The 17,166-nt window shown below is 45.4% G+C and overlaps 1 long non-coding RNA gene across 1 annotated transcript in view; it reads left to right on the forward strand.

Moving 5' to 3' along the window:
• Positions 1-407: 407 nt before the first annotated feature.
• The window catches only part of LOC139260352 (uncharacterized), a 41,378-nt gene continuing 24,619 nt past the window's right edge, over positions 408-17,166 (forward strand). The window contains exons 1-2 of the long non-coding RNA XR_011592783.1: positions 408-581; positions 1,443-1,526. This is a non-coding gene — a long non-coding RNA (uncharacterized lncRNA). The remainder of the gene's footprint in view (positions 582-1,442; positions 1,527-17,166) is intronic.

The following is a 17,166-nucleotide window of genomic DNA, read 5'->3' on the forward strand; positions in this document are numbered from 1 at the left end:
AATGTTTATCTTTAGATAAAGGACGCACTGGTTAAACAGAGATCCTCAATAAACATGACTGTGTTACTTTAGAAAGAGAGAATGTGTGGGAGGACGAAAAGTCGCGCGTCATTTTCATTTCCTGCCAAATCCTTCTTCACAAAGATGATTGCCCTGGAATAAAATCAGAGTTGGTCTGAGCTACAGACTCTGCAACCTAGCTATTTAGCCTTGAGAACGACAGAACATAACCAAATGGTTCCAGTAATGCCGTTTGTGCAGAGTTAGTCAAGTCAATACAACATTATACAGAAAGATACTGAGAGACGAGTTCAGTGTAACAAGTTCAGGAATGCAGGACTCAGCAGCCTTGAGGACTGTTGTAGATAAGAATTGGAGCCCCTAATTTACAGTCTTGTGTTGAAACCAGTCATGTGACATCTGCTGAGTCAGAATCAGTGCGAGTTTCAGACAACGAAATTGTGCAAGTAGGTATGCTTCAAGACTGTTACAAATACACAATTAAACCCTCTGTTGGGGAACTCAGCATCAAAAACAGCCTGGATTGACGATTCTTCTAGCCCCTGATGAGCCTCCTGCTGGTGAGTGTATAGACGCATTGCTTGCTTGTAATACCTGTGTGTGCTGCCCAGTAAAATCTCTGACCTGACTCCTGGCTCTCAAACCTTTGTTCACAGAGTGTAGACAACGAGAAGGTGCGTGAGTGCTCCTGGCTGCTGCCGCTGGCGAGGCAAGCGGCCCAAAACTCGTCTTTGGAGATGGGCGAGCAGCCCGTGGAGGCCGACAGGTGCTCGCCCATATGATTGAAAATAGGCCCGAGACCCAATTTCAGGCCAGCTTCGGGCCTCCCGCTTGGGAAGTGGCACAGATACATTTTTTAAGCCCCCCCCCCGCCCGCAATGTTTCTGGCTATGGACTGTTCCTGATGCCCGAGAGAGAGAGAGCCCAGTGGGCCACGACATTGAAGCCACATTGTTAGTCTGTTCAGATAGACTATGGGTGAAAACACAGCAACTTTTAGCAGCTCATCTCCCCGGAGGCAGCTACCCTAGTAACCAGTGCTATCCGTCCACAGAAATGGGGGCGATTATTATTACAATGCAGCGACTGAAGTTGGGGGTGCATCAGAAGTGCTGTAGTACAAATGTAATAACAGAAACTGCTTTCTTTCAATACTACCCCCCACCCATCCACTTTAAAATAGAAGGCTTGGCCACTGCCGGCGAAGAGCCTTGCCCCCTAGCAGCATGTATCGAGAATTCGACCATGTGCTGCACCTGTTTTTCCAGCCTTAACATTACAACAGTGACTGCACTTCAAATGTACATCATTGAATTTAAAATGCCTTTGACGGGGGACAGGGTTTCAGAGGTCGTGAACGGCACTATACAAATGCAAGTTCGTTGTTTCTTTAAATTAATGGTCACCTGTTTGAATTTCAGATATCCAGTGAGATTGCCCACCCGAACTGCAAAGATCCCTTCGATTTCATCCCAGAATGATTCTGGGGCGGTTCCCATTCTTCGGTAAGTTTAGTAGTATTGTGAATTCTTGGGAGCTGCAGAAATATCCTGCCCGTCTTTCTTCCCCACTATGGGTTTCTTATTGCTGTGACGGTGTAGATGTGTGCTTGATGTGATACGTGACTATCCTGAGGGCCCCCAGGCAACACAGCATGCCTTGGTGACGTCCTGAAACACTGTGCTGAAACAAACGACAGAATTACATGACAGAGGACAGGTATTGCGCATAGTGGCAATTCCTAATCCCACCCTCACTCCTATTCTCCCAATGTGAAAAATGCTGGCCCATAGCTTCAATACGATGCTTTTGTTAATGCAGGTGTACCAAGTGAGGCAGGGACATAAAACAGCAGGGCATGGGACACGGAGAGTTCCAGTAAATGTATCGGATTAAACAACTAGGATATTGTTGGAAGAATAATGAAACCTAAAAGAATAAGTTGAAGGGAAAACTGAAGCTAATTTTTGTCATGTAGAGTCATTCCTACAGATACCAAATATGCGGACCCGAGGATAGACTTTAAGAACCTTTGTTCTCGACATTGAGCTTAGCATGTCAGGAGCGCTAATCAGGAGTTTGGGTGCACCGGTATGTGGGCCCAGCAGGATTATCCATCCATTAATCCCAGTGTACGCTCCTGGGGTTGAAGCACTGTGCCAGGAGCAAGGTTTAGCCAATCTATCCTGCCGTGTGAGGAAACAGCAGCACTGGTGCCCATTATCCTAAATCTACAGGACTCCAACACAGAGCAGATGATTCTCCAGATACTGCCTGTGAGAGCCTTGAACTAAAGAATTGCCCATACACTGCACATGATATCATTTCCTCTGATAAATCCTATGATACCTGCCCTGAAGTTTATTGAAGAGCCAAGTTAATCTCAGATCAGCAATTTAAACAGTAAGTGTGACTTAACTAAAAAAAAAGAAGAGAGAATGCATTTATACAGCAACTTTCAGGACCTTGGGACTTTATAGCCAATAAAGCACTTCTGAAATTAATCACTGTGGTAATGTTGGAAACGCAGCAGACAATTTGGGCGCAGCAAGGTCCCACAAACAGCAATGTGATAATGACCAGATAACCCGCTTTGATGATATCAGTTGAAGGATACATATTGATCAGGAGAATTTAACAATAACTTGCATTTATATAGCGCCTTTAACATTGTAAAAATGTCTCAAGGTACTTCACAAGAGCGTCACCAAGCAAAATATGACACCGAGCCACATAAGGAGATATTAAGAAAGATGACCAAAAGCTTGGCCAAAGAGGTAGGTTTTAAATAACTTCTTAAAGGAGGAGCGAGAGGTAGAGAGGTTTTAGGGAGGGATTTCCAGAACTGAGGCGTCTGAAAACACGGCCGCCAATGGTGGAGCGAATAGAAACCTAGAAAATAGGTACAGGAGTAGGCCATTCGGCCCTTCGAGCCTGCACCGCTATTCAATGAGTTCATGGCTGAACATGCAACTTCAGTACCCCATTCCTGCTTTCTCACCATACCCCTTGATCCCCCTAGCAGTAAGGACTACATCTAACTCCTTTTTGAATATATTTAGTGAATTGGCCTCAACAACTTTCTCTGGTAGAGAATTCCACAGGTTCACCACTCTCTGGGTGAAGAAGTTTCTCCTCATCTCGGTCCTAAATGGCTTACCCCTTATCCTTAGACTGTGACCCCTGGTTCTGGACTTCCCCAACATTGGGAATATTCTTCCTGCATCTAAGGAAGGAGATGAGGAAAAGTGGAAGGCAGAGAAACCCAAGGCAAAGAACAAAAAGGGCCACTGTACAGCAAAATTCTAAAAGGACAAAGGGTGTTAAAAGAACAAGCCTGAAGGCTTTGTGTCTTAATGCAAGGAGTATCCGCAATAAAGTGGATGAATTAACTGTGCAAATAGATGTTAACAAATATGATGTGATTGGGATTACGGAGACGTGGCTCCAGGATGATCAGGGCTGGGAACTCAACATCCAGGGGTATTCAACATTCAGGAAAGATAGAATAAAAGGAAAAGGAGGTGGGGTAGCATTGCTGGTTAAGGAGCAAATTAAGGCAATAGTTCGGAAGGACATTAGCTTGGATGATGTGGAATCTATATGGGTAGAGCTGCAGAATACCAAAGGACAAAAAACGTTAGTGGGAGTTGTGTACAGACCTCCAAACAGTAGTAGTGATGTTGGGGAGGGCATCAAACATGAAATTAGGGGTGCGTGCAATAAAGGTGCAGCAGTTATAATGGGTGACTTTAATATGCACATAGATTGGGTTAACCAAACTGGAAGCAATACGGTAGAGGAGGATTTCCTGGAGTGCATAAGGGATGGTTTTTTAGGCCAATATGTCGAGGAACCAACTAGGGGGGAGGCCATCTTAGACTGGCTGTTGTGTAATGAGAGAGGATTAATTAGCAATATGGTGGAATTCTGCATTAGGATGGAGAATGAAACAGTTAATTCAGAGACCATGGTCCAGAACTTAAAGAAGGGTAACTTTGAAGGTATGAGGCGTGAATTGGCTAGGATAGATTGGTGAATGATACTGAAGGGGTTGACTGTGGATGGGCAATGGCAGACATTTAGAGACCGCATGGATGAACGACAACAATTGTACATTCCTGTCTGGCGTAAAAATAAAAAAGGGAAGGTGGCTCAACCGTGGCTATCAAGGGAAATCAGGGATAGCATTAAAGCCAAGGAAGTGGCATACAAATTGGCCAGAAATAGCAGCGAACCCGGGGACTGGGAGAAATTTAGAACTCAGCAGAGGAGGACAAAGGGTTTGATTAGGGCAGGGAAAATGGAGTACGAGAAGAAGCTTGCAGGGAACATTAAGACGGATTGCAAAAGTTTCTATAGATATGTAAAGAGAAAAAGGTTAGTAAAGACAAACGTAGGTCCCCTGCAGTCAGAATCAGGGGAAGTCATAACGGGGAACAAAGAAATGGCGGACCAATTGAACAAGTACTTTGGTTCGGTATTCACTGAGGAGGACACAAACAACCTTCCGGATATAAAAGGGGTCGGAGGGTCTAGTAAGGAGGAGGAACTGAGGGAAATCCTTATTAGTCGGGAAATTGTGTTGGGGAAATTGATGGGATTGAAGGCCGATAAATCCCCAGGGCCTGATGGACTGCATCCCAGAGTACTTAAGGAGGTGGCCTTGGAAATAGTGGATGCATTGACAGTCATTTTCCAACATTCCATTGACTCTGGATCAGTTCCTATGGAGTGGAGGGTAGCCAATGTAACCCCACTTTTTAAAAAAGGAGGGAGAGAGAAAACAGGGAATTACAGACCGGTCAGCCTGACATCGGTAGTGGGTAAAATGATGGAATAAATTATTATAGATGTCATAGCAGTGCATTTGGAAAGAGGTAATATGATAGGTCCAAGTCAGCATGGATTTGTGAAAGGGAAATCATGCTTGACAAATCTTCTGGAATTTTTTGAGGATGTTTCCAGTCGAGTGGACAAGGGAGAACCAGTTGATGTGGTATATTTGGACTTTCAGAAGGCTTTCGACAAGGTCCCACACAAGAGATTAATGTGCAAAGTTAAAGCACATGGGATTGGGGGTAGTGTGCTGACATGGATTGAGAACTGGTTGTCAGACAGGAAGCAAAGAGTAGGAGTAAATGGGGACTTTTCAGAATGGCAGGCAGTGACTAGTGGGGTACCGCAAGGTTCTGTGCTGGGGCCCCAGCTGTTTACACTGTACATTAATGATTTAGACGAGGGGATTAAATGTAGTATCTCCAAATTTGCGGATGACACTAAGTTGGGTGACAGTGTGAGCTGCAAGGAGGATTCTATGAGGCTGCAGAGCGACTTGGATAGGTTAGGTGAGTGGGCAAATGCATGGCAGATGAAGTATAATGTGGATAAATGTGAGGTTATCCACTTTGGTGGTAAAAACAGAGAGACAGACTATTATCTGAATGGTGACAGATTAGGAAAAGGGGAGGTGCAAAGAGACCTGGGTGTCATGGTACATCAGTCATTGAAGGTTGGCATGCAGGTACAGCAGGCGGTTAAGAAAGCAAATGGCATGTTGGCCTTCATAGCGAGGGGATTTGAGTACAAGGGCAGGGAGGTGTTGCTACAATTGTACAGGGCCTTGGTGAGGCCACACCTGGAGTATTGTGTACAGTTTTGGTCTCCTAACCTGAGGAAGGACATTCTTGCTATTGAGGGAGTGCAGCGAAGGTTCACCAGACTGATTCCCGGGATGGCGGGACTGACCTATCAAGAAAGACTGGATCAACTGGGCTTGTATTCACTGGAGTTCAGAAGAATGAGAGGGGACCTCATAGAAACGTTTAAAATTCTGACGGGGTTAGACAGGTTAGATGCAGGAAGAATGTTCCCAATGTTGGGGAAGTCCAGAACCAGGGGACACAGTCTAAGGATAAGGGAGAAGCCATTTAGGACCGAGATGAGGAGAAATTTCTTCACCCAGAGAGTGGTGAACCTGTGGAATTCTCTACCACAGAAAGTTGTTGAGGCCAATTCACTAAATATATTCAAAAAGGAGTTAGATGAAGTCCTTACTACTAGGGGAATCAAGGGGTATGGTGAGAAAGCAGGAATGGGGTACTGAAGTTGCATGTTCAGCCATGAACTCATTGAATGGCGGTGCAGGCTAGAAGGCCGAATGGCCTACTCCTGCACCTATTTTCTATGTTTCTAATCTGTCTAAACCTGTCAGAATTTTAAACGTTTCTATGAGATCCCCTCTCATTCTTCTGAACTCCAGTGAATACAAGCCCAGTTGATCCAGTCTTTCTTGATATGTCAGTCCCACCATCCCGGGAATCAGTCTGGTGAACCTTCGCTGCACTCCCTCAATAGCAAGAATGTCCTTCCTTAAGTTAGGAGACCAAAACTGTACACAATACTCCAGGTGTGGCCTCACCAAGGCCCTGTACAACTGTAGTGACACCTCCCTGCCCCTATACTCAAATCCCCTCGCTATGAAGGCCAACATGCCATTTGCTTTCTTAACCGCCTGCTGTACCTGCACGCCAACCTTCAATGACTGATGTACCATGACATCCAGGTCTCATTGCACCTCCCCTTTTCCTAATCTGTCACCATTCAGATAATAGTCTGTCTCTCTGTTTTTACCACCAAAGTGGATAACCTCACATTTATCCACATTATACTTCATCTGCCATGCATTTGGTCACTCACCTAACCTATCCAAGTCACTCTGCAGCCTCATAGCATCCTCCTCACAGCTCACACTGCCACCCAACTTAGTGTCATCTGCAAATTTGGAGATACTACATTTAATCTCCTTGTCTAAATCATTAATGTACAATGTAAACAGCACAGAACCTTGCGGTACCCCACTAGTCACTGCCTGCCATAATAAAATTAGGGATGTGCATCTCCCCTGCTGTTCTCATCCAAGAAGCAAAGTGGTTAGTAATGCTGATGTGCTGATGGAAAATGTAATGGGTATAGCTCAGAAACTAAGCAGAAAAAACTATTTTACATGTACTGTGGTGACCATCCAGTCAGCAGAGTATTTTCCCAGTATTGGGATAATCCAGATCTGTTCCCAGGACAGTCCTAAGTTGTGGGGCTCAGTAAAAATAATGTAGCTACTCCGGGACACCAGCTATTCCTTATTGCATCAGAGTAGCACGAAGGGAAGGGGATAGAACAAATTGGGTCTTCACTGTGATATTTCCTTTAAAATAACAATTTATGTATTTTTTTAAAATAGTAGAACAAAAAGGATTCCCCACCCCCAACTTCCCTACCCCTTGCAATTGTTTATTTCACTAGAGTTTGGTAAACTTATTTCTGACGGCTCTGTGGGGAACCTCTTCAATGTGTGACTATTTTGTTGTGCAAGCTTTATCCTGGTGCTGTAATCCTGTCAGGAAACATGACAACATCTTGAAATCTGGCAAATGCTATATTACATTAACAGAGCACTCATGTATGTACAAAAAAAAAGCTTTATAGAATGTAAGTAGACTCTGCAGAATGTGAACACTTCCGAGGCTCAGAAAAGACCAGGGTGGTCCATCTGGGCAGGTCCTGGTGTATTTTTTGGTAATTACTGGGGGCATTCTTGCATAATATTTTATGCATTTGGCTTTCTGCATTGTGTATTGTACTTCAATTAATCTGTTTCTCCTAACCCGCACCGAGTCCCATTCACTCTTCATCCCGATGCTTGCTGCCCTACATTGACTCCCGGTGCAGTAACACTACAAATTGAAAATTCCCATCCTTGTGTTTGAATTCTTCCATGGCCTTGTCCCTCCCTATCTCTAAGCTCCTCCAGTTCCAAAACCCGAGCAAGCTTGACTGCCCTCGCTCCACCATTGATGGCCATGCCTTCAGCCGTCTGAGCCCTAAGCTCCCTCCCTAAACCTCTCCACCTCTCTCTCCTCTGTTAAGACCCTTCTTAAAACATACCTCTTTGATCAAGCTTTTGATCACCTGCCCTAATATCTCCTTATTTGGCTTGGTGTAAAACTTTGTCGTCTGATGTTCCTGTGAACCGTTTGACTACGTTAAAGGCGCTCTATAAATGCACGCTGTTTGTTTTCTTTCTTCAATCTGTAACAGAGTGATAGCAGCAAGATGAAATACCGAAGCTAGACTTCCTGTTTTTAATAGTTTTAGCGAGGCAGCTGAATACGTAGCCACCAATGGTGGGGCGGAGGGAGGGAAGGATACACAAGAACTAGACCTGAGGAATAGAGATTTGGGTGGGGCTGTAGCACTGGAGGAGGTTACAGAGATAGGAAGGAGAAAGGCAATGGATGAAGTTAAATACAAGGAAAGCCATTTGAGGCGTTGTGAAATTGGGAGCCAATGTAGATCAGCATGGACAGAGATGGTGGGCAATGATGGGGTGGAAACTTGATTGTGGGATTCAGACAAGCATGAATGATGGGCATGGATCTGGGAGGTGACAACACGTTCAAGGACTTTGGAAAGGAAGTTTGAGACAGCCCTTTATTCCCTCTTTCCTTCAACTACCTATTCTTCTATTCTTAAATGCAGACATAATTGTATTTTAATCACTAACTCTAGTAGTGTATACATTAGCCTCACAACCCTCTGTGTCAAAAAGGTTTCTCCTCTTTGTCCTAAATATCTCTCATTTAATCTTAGATCCATGTCCACTTATTCTAGACCACTCAATCACTCCTGTTTCTATCCCTTCATAATTTTACACACCTCGAGTAAATCACCATCCTTGTTTCCAGCAAAAAAGCCTCCAATTTCTCAAGTCTTCCTTTTGTATTTCCTCACAGCAGACTGCATCCTATAATGAACCCTCTCTATTGTTTTCACATATTTCCTTTAGTGTGGAGCCCAATACTGCACACACTACTCCAACTGTGTCTTAGTAAAGTTTTATATGAATTCGCCATTGCATCTCAACTTTTCTATTCTGTTCGTTTGCCATAAAAACAGTATTCTATTACAGGTAGTTTTTTTTCTATAGTGTTCTCCACGTTGTGTGATGCTTTTCATGTCTTATGAACCTGAACCCCCAAATCCCACTTCTCTTCCCCATTACCCAATTTTTTTTGACAAGGCCCCAAACAAGAGATTAGTGTGCAAAATTAAAGCACATGGTATTGGGGGTAATGTATTGACATGGATAGAGAACTGGTTGGCAGACAGGAAGCAAAGAGTGGGAATAAACGGGTCCTTTTCAGAATGGCAGGCAGTGACTAGTGGGGTACCACAAGGTTGAGTGCTGGGACCCCAGCTATTTACAATATATATTAATGATTTAGACAAAGGAATTAAATGTAATATCTCCAAGTTTGCAGATGACACAAAGCTGGGTGGCAGTGTGAGCTGTGAGGAGGATGATTAGAGGCTGTAAGGTGACTTGGACAGGTTAGGTGAGTGGGCAAATGTATGGCAGATGCAGTATAATGTGGATAAGTGTAAGGTTATCCACTTTGGGGGAAAAAACAGGAAGGCAGATTATTATCTGAATGGTGACAGATTAGTAAAAGGGGAGGTGCAACGAGACCTAGGTGTCATGTATATCACTCATTGAAAGTAGGCATGCAGGTACAGCAGGCGGTGAAGAAGGCAAATGGCATGTTGGCCTCCATAGTGAGAGGATTTGAGTATAGGAGCAGGGAGATCTTACTGCAGTTGTACAGGGCCTTGGTGAGACCACACCTTGAATATTGTGTGCAGTTTTGGTCTCCTAATCTGAGGAAGGACATTCTTGCTATTGAGGGAGTGCAGCGAAGGTTTAACAGACTGATTCCTGGGAAGGCAGGACTGACATATGAGGGGGGACTGGATCGACTAGGCTTATATTCACTGGAATTTAGAAGAATGAGAGGGGATTTCATAGAAACATATAAAATTCTGATGGGAATAGACGGGTTAGATGCAGGAAGAATGTTCCTGATGTTGGGGAAGTCCAGAACCAGAAGTCACAGTCTAAGGATAAGGGGTAAACCATCTAGGGCCGAGATGAGGAGAAACTTCTTCAATCAGAGAATTGTGAACCTGTGGAATTCTCTACCACAGAGAGTTGTTGAGTCCAGTTCGTTGGATATATTCAAAAGGGAGTTAGATGTGGCCCTTACGGCTAAGGGGATCAAGGGGGTATGGAGAGAAAGCAGGAATGGGGTACTGAAGTTACATGATTAGCCATGATCATATTGAATGGTGGTGCAGGTTCGAAGGGCCGAATGGCCTACACCTGCAACTATTTTCTATGTTTCCATGTTTCTATGTTTTCCATTCAAAGTATAATTATTATGTTTTTTTTTACCCAAAATGTACCCACATTTATTGACATTGAGTTCCATCTCCCACTTTTTGCCTTTTGCTACAACAATAACAACAACTAATTGTATTTATATAGTGCCTTTAATGTTGTAAAACATCCCAAGGCATTTCACAGGAGTGTTGTAAGACAGAACAAATACATTTGACACCAGGCCACAGAAGAAGAAATTACGGCAGATCAAAGAGTAGGTTTTAAGGAGCATCTTAAAGGAGAAAAGAAAGGGGGAGAGATTTAAGGAGGATGTTCCAGAACTTGGGGCCTAGTCAACTGAAGGCATGGCCACCAATGATTGAGCAGTTATAATCAGGGATGCTCACGCGCAGAATTTGAGGAGCACAGACATCGTGGGGGGGGGGTGTGAGGCTGAAAGAGATTAGAGATAGGGAGGGGCGAGGCTATGGAGAGTTTTGTAAACTAGGATGAGAATTTTGAAATCGAGGCGTTGCTTAACAGAGAGCTGTGGAAACAGGGACATTGAATAAATTTAAGACAGAGATAGACAGTTTCTTAACCGATAAGGGAATAAGGGGTAATGGGGAGCGGGCAGGAAAGTGGACTTGAGTCCATGATCGGATCAGCCATGATCGTATTAAATGGTGGAGCAGGCTCGAGGGGCTGTATAGCCTACTCCTGCTCCTATTTCTTATGTAATGAGAAATTGGAGAGGCCAAGGATAGATCCTTGGGGGACACCAGAGGTAATGATGCGGGAGTGGGAAGAGAAGCCATTGCAGGTGATTCTCTGTCTCCGATTAGATAGATAAGAATGGAACCAGGCGAGTGCAGTCCCACCCAGTGGAGAGGTGTTGGAGGACGATAGAGTGGTCAACCATGTCAAAGGCTGCAGACTGGTCGAGAAAGATGAGGAGTGTCACTGTCACAAAGGATGTTATTTGTGACTTTGATGAGAGCTGTTTCGGTGCTGTGGCAGGGGCTGAAACCAGATTGAAAGGATTCAAACATTGAGTTCTGGGAAAGTTGGGCACGGATTTGCGAGGCTGCAGAAATGACATGGTGAATGGAGGGCCAAAGGCTGGACAGTTTGGCGTTGATAAGTGCAGTTGTGAGAGAGTCGGGGAGAGTTTTTTCCAGGGGCGGATGCAGAAGGAAGTAGGGTTGGGTGAGGGAAGGCGGATGTGGGTGGAGAGCGATACAAGGAAGTGGTCAGAGATAGCCATATCTGCAATTGACACGGTAGGAATAGTGAGGCCACGAGAGATGGCAAGGTCAAGGGAGTGGCCGTGAATATGGGTTGGGGAGTTCACATGGAGGGAGAGATTAAGGGAGGATAGTAGGCTAGTGAACTCAGAGGAGAGAGAGTATGATGAATTGAGATGGAGGTTGAAATCACTGAGGATGAGAAGTTGCTTGCTGCAGAGGCTGAGGGAGGAAAGCAGTGACGATGTCTCGGTGATAAAATTTTTATTCTACTTGGGTGGGCGGTGGAGAACAAGAATTTTAAATGAGAGAGGTGGAAATGGACATGGTATTTTGAGATGATGAGATGTTCAAAGGAGGAGAAAGTGCTAGGGGAGTGGGGGGACAGACCAATGTATGGTGGTGGAAGGTATTGCCAGTCGAGGAGGCTTCGTTTAAAGGTAAGGTGTAATCACCTCTCAGCCAAGTTTCCATCAGGGCCATGATGTCGATGCAATCATCCACGATAAGCTCATAGATGGCACGGGCCTTGTTTACACCACCTCATCGCTGTCCCCTTTCAGCCTCCTTTAGAATTATTACAAAGTCTCGTATTTCAGTATTGTCCTGAAAATTTGGTCACCACTCCCTCTAGCCCTAGAAACAAAATATTGAGGTACACAGTGAACAGCAGTCCCAGAACCACCCTATAGGACATCACAACCCACTTGCAACCACTCTGGAGAAACTGCCCTTAACTCCTCACACTGCCAAGTGTTTGGCATTTGCCTCACCTCTTGCCTCTCCCCTTGGCAACCCCCTTCGATTCCAGCTTAAAAGTGGGGCTTCTATCCCCCCTCCCTGATGTGAGCAAGGATTGTCCTTCTGCCTATATCTGAGGTCATTCCTTTTCTCACAGAAAAATGAAAACTTGTAAGAAAAATGTGAGGGGATACTTTCTGCAATCCCTAGCGTGCGATTTCCTGCCTAGTTAAATGGATGGGTGGACTGGGGAGTGCCGAAAATCCCAGACAAGTGCTCCCGATCCAGCATCAGTGAACATGTATGTAAATCAGGAGAATATGGTAGCTATTCCTGACCTAGGACCAACAGCTGACTGACTGGTCAGGAATACTCCCTGTGTAGCCTCAGCTCTCCAAGAGGGACAGAGGACCATTTTGCATGACCAGCAAATGCTGAAAATCAGCAGAATAACTCTGGTCTACCAGCATACATGGCTCTCAGAACCATTATTCATCTGCTACCTGGAAATGACCATGTCAAATGTCTGGATGTCATCCTCCTTCATGTTTGAACTCGAAGAAGGTGGACATCCAGACATTTGACACGGTCCATGTTTGAACCCCTCCAATCCAGATTCCCACCTGCCGCAGTACCAAACCGGTTCTCATCAAAGTGACAAATGACATTTTTTGTGACTGTGACAAAGGCAAACTATCCCTCCTCGTCCTTCTTGACTTGTCTGCAGCCTTTGACACGGTTGACCACTCGATCCTTCTTCAACGCCTCTCCCACCGTCGTCCAGCTGGGTGGGACTGCACTCGCCTGGTTCCATTCTTATCTATTTAATCGTAGCCAGAGAATCACCTGCAACGGCTTCTCTTCCTAGTCCCGCATCTACATGTTGCCCCTTGGCGAGATCATCCGAAAATACCGTGTCAGTTTCCACACCCAGCTCTACCTCACCACCATTTCTCTCGACCCCTCCACGGTCTCTAAATTGTCAGACTGCTTGTCTGACACCCAGTTCTGGATGAGCAGAAACCTTCTCCAAATAAAAATTGGGAAGAACGAAGCCATTGTTTTTGGTCCCCGCCACAAACTCTGTTCCCCAGCCACTGACTCCATCCCTCTCCCCAACTTCTGTCTGAGGCTGAACCGCACCAGTTGCAACCTTGGTGTCATATTTGACCCTGAAATGAGCTTTTGACCACATATCCGCAGAATAACTAAGACAGCCTATTTCCACCTCTGTAACATCGCCCGTCTCTGCCCTTGTCTCAGCTCATCCACTGCTGAAAATCTCATCCATGTTTTTGGTACCTCTATATTTGACTATAAAAGGAGCGGTGAGCGGCGGCCCCTAGACAGAGTGGCGGCGTACCACTTCAGGGTACAGCGCGAGCTGGTGCAGGAGGGCGATAGCTTTGAAGTGTGACGTCATCAAGATCTAGGTCGCTGATTGGAGTGTGGGCAGGTACAGCAGGACCGGCGAGGTCGGGGTGAAGGAGCGGCGAGAGATTGTAGAGGGACGTGATCGGGGCCTAGGGGAGGCGTGAGTTCGGGGCCAGGGGCCCAGGGGCAGCATGGACCAGCCCACACTGCAATATGTGTGTGCACTAGGTCCGTGCAGCAGAGCTGGTCTCCAGTCGTCTTGGGTAACCCTTGCCACTGGACCAAGACCTAGCTCTGTCAAGCCCGTGTGGTGGCTGGTGTGCAACGTCCACCACATGTTTAAAAAAAATCCACGCACAGGCATCTTCCACCCTTCAGGATGTAGTTCGGGTCCTTCATTGAAACACCTGTGAACTCATCCTTTTTTTGGCGTGGAAGCAAGTCCCCCTCGTTTCGAGTAGTCCCCCTCGTTTCGAGTGACCGCCTATGATGATTTGACTACTCCAACACACTCCTAGCTGGCCTCCCACATTGTACCCTACGTAAACGAGAGGTAATCCACAGTTCGGCGGCCCGTGTCCTAACTCGCACCAAGTCCCGCTCACCCATCACCCCTGTGCTCGCTGACCTACATTGGCTCCCAATTAAGCAACGCTTCGATTTCAAAATTCTCATTCTTGTTTACAAATCTCTCCATGGCATCGCCCCTCCCTATTTCTATAATCTCCTTCAGCCTCACAACCCCCCGAGACATCTATGCTTCTCTAATTCTGCCCTCTTGAGCATCCCTGATTTTCATCGCTCCACCATTGGTGTCCGTGCCTTTTGTCGCAAAGTTGGTGGAATGAAGCTAATTAGGAATTAAACTCCAATCCTGTAAAGTAATTGTAATTAAATCTGATTACGGGATTTGATTCTGAAATGATCTACAATCTAATTCTGTTTGATGATTGGAGCACCAGGCCCATATGATCCCAGGTACCCTTCCCCACACATTACACCCCGGGATCTGTGGGCTATCACGCAACCTTTGAATAGCAGTTTCAGAGAGCAAGTTCACGAAGGCGGTTCCCCATCAGGTAGGTTTGTATTCTGTTCGGATGCCAGCGGTGTACTCCATAGGTACGCCGCCGCCCACAAAATCTGCCCCTTAACTCTGTTTCAATCTCCACAGATGCTACTGACCTGCTGCGTGTTTCCAAAATTTTCTACTATTATTTCAGATTTCCAGCATTCGAGTATTTTGCATTGGTTCAAGTATTGCACTGATGTTTTGGGCCTAGTTTCCACTTTTTCATCAAAATGGGCGATAGAGGTCCGTTTTGGGCGCTAGATGGGCCTTAGATGGGCGATGTGGTGGAAAGTCTAGCCCCTGATTTTGTGGTGTAGTTTTCTGCTTCTGTGTAATTATTTTACTGGTAAATAAAATCTATTTGTGTCGTTGGAATGTGTCACTCTGATAGTGTGATGCTTTCCACCTCTTGGAGTGAACTAGAGAGTGTGGTGGGGGAGACCATGCTGTCTGTCGTGTGTGATCCTGTGGTACAAGGGTTGTTGCATAGTCCTGTGGCATGCTATCCCAATCGCAACTTGCCTGAGGGGCAAAGTTCAAATCGAAGGTACCTTACTCTGCTTGTGGGAACTGCTTTTTTGCTTTGGGTACTGTTTTAAAGTGCCAGAAAATAGCCTGAATTGTAACACCGTGCCTTCTTAATTAACTTCAGATTTTAGTCACAACCATGACATATTGAACTAATTAAATTGAAATGGTTTTACCTTATATCCTTTTTGTAGACTTAGAGTTTCTAATAAATACAGTGACAAAAATGTAGACGTAAAAAGTTGTAATGTTTTCAAACTCTAGTTCCTGCAGATCTTATAGTTTTTCACTATACCTTTGTTGAAAACTGTGCAAAAAGTAATGCAGGTAGTTATGGCATGTGACATATTAATAGCTGACCTTTCAAGTCTGCTCTTCACAGTAAAATAAAACCAGTTAATGTTGCTGCTATTGTGCAGCAAACCTTGGAGAAACTCCGATTAAAATTCCTTACTGAGGATAAGTTGACATCTCCAACATCATGGGTGGCCTGGAGAACTGGACAAACCTGGGCAAAGTGCCCAGTCATTGACTTTTTCTGTCTGGCCAATTGGCAACCCTGTGGTGGTATGATGTGCCTTCGCGTATAAGACACTGTGCAGGATCCAGTGCTTAAGTTGAGGTTGATGCATCACTATTCCAGGATCAGACCATCTGTTGGATGGGTCTCACAGGTTAAGTGTATCGAGTTTAGATTCACTCCTCATTTGGCCCAAGTTTTGTCCTGATACCAATTAATGCCACATTTATGGTGTAGCAACAGCACGAAACTCAGGATGATTGAAACACTTAACTATCAACACATTACAATGTGAATGTCGTTTCTGAAAAGCCCACATTGGGTTGCCCTGACCCAGCTGTCAATCTGGCTCGTGTTAAATCACCAACACGTCATCGCATATGTGTTGATTTTTCCCAGATGCTCTTCCTCCAGTTAGGGCGGTCTTTGGCCAGGGATTCCCAGGTGTTGGTGGGGATGTTGCACTTTATCAAGGGTGCTTTGAGAGTGTCCTTGGAACGTTTCCTCTGCCCACCTGGGGCTCGCTTGCCATGAAGGAGTTCCGAGTAGAGCGCTTGCTTTGGGAGTCTCGTGTCGGGCATGCGGACAATGTGGCCCGCCCAACGGAGCTAGTCGAGTGTGGACAGTGCTTCGATGCTGGGGATGTTGGCCTGATCGAGAACACTGACGTTGGTGCATCTATCCTCCCAGGGGATTTGCAGGATCTTGCGGAGACATCGTTGGTGGTATTTCTCCAGCCCTAAGTGGAAGAAGAGCATCCGGGAGGGCGCTGAGCACCTCGAGTCACGTCCCGAGAGCATGCAGAAAACAAGCGCAGGCAGCGGAAGGAGTGTGCGGCAAACCAGACTCCCCACGTACCCTTTCCTTCACCTGTGACAGAGACTGTAATTCCTGTATTGGACTGTACAGTCACCTGAGAACTCACTTTTAGAGTGGAAGCAAGTCTTTCTCGATTTCGAGGGACTGCCTATAATGTTGATTGTTGCACTGGTGTTAAGCCAGCAAAAGACAAACTTGGAAATCTCAGCAGGTCAGGTAGCAACTGTGGAGAGAAACAGAGTTAATGTTTCAGGTCTGTGACACTTCAGTTTCTCTCCACAGATACTGCTTAACCTGCTGAGATCTCCAGCATTTTCTGTTTTTATTTCAGATTCCAGCAGCTGCAGTATTTTGCTTTAGGAAAAGACAAACCTCTCTGGCCACTAAAAACTGCTACTGGCAATGTCCTGATTGAGCATGAAGGTAAGTATGATCGAACAGATAAGCTTTTGTTTCAGAAAACAGGCTAAAGCTTAGAAGACCTTATCTGAGAGTACACCTCCTGTTGCAGAAGGACTGCGTTGTATTGGCTAGGTTCTGATAGTGATTATTTTCAAACCGTAAATGGCTAATGAGATTCTGACGGCTGTAAGGTAAGACTGCTTGATCTGTCACTCTTTCCTGA

Source organism: Pristiophorus japonicus, chromosome 3, assembly GCF_044704955.1.
Source record: "Pristiophorus japonicus isolate sPriJap1 chromosome 3, sPriJap1.hap1, whole genome shotgun sequence".
Classification (NCBI taxonomy): domain Eukaryota; kingdom Metazoa; phylum Chordata; class Chondrichthyes; family Pristiophoridae; genus Pristiophorus; species Pristiophorus japonicus.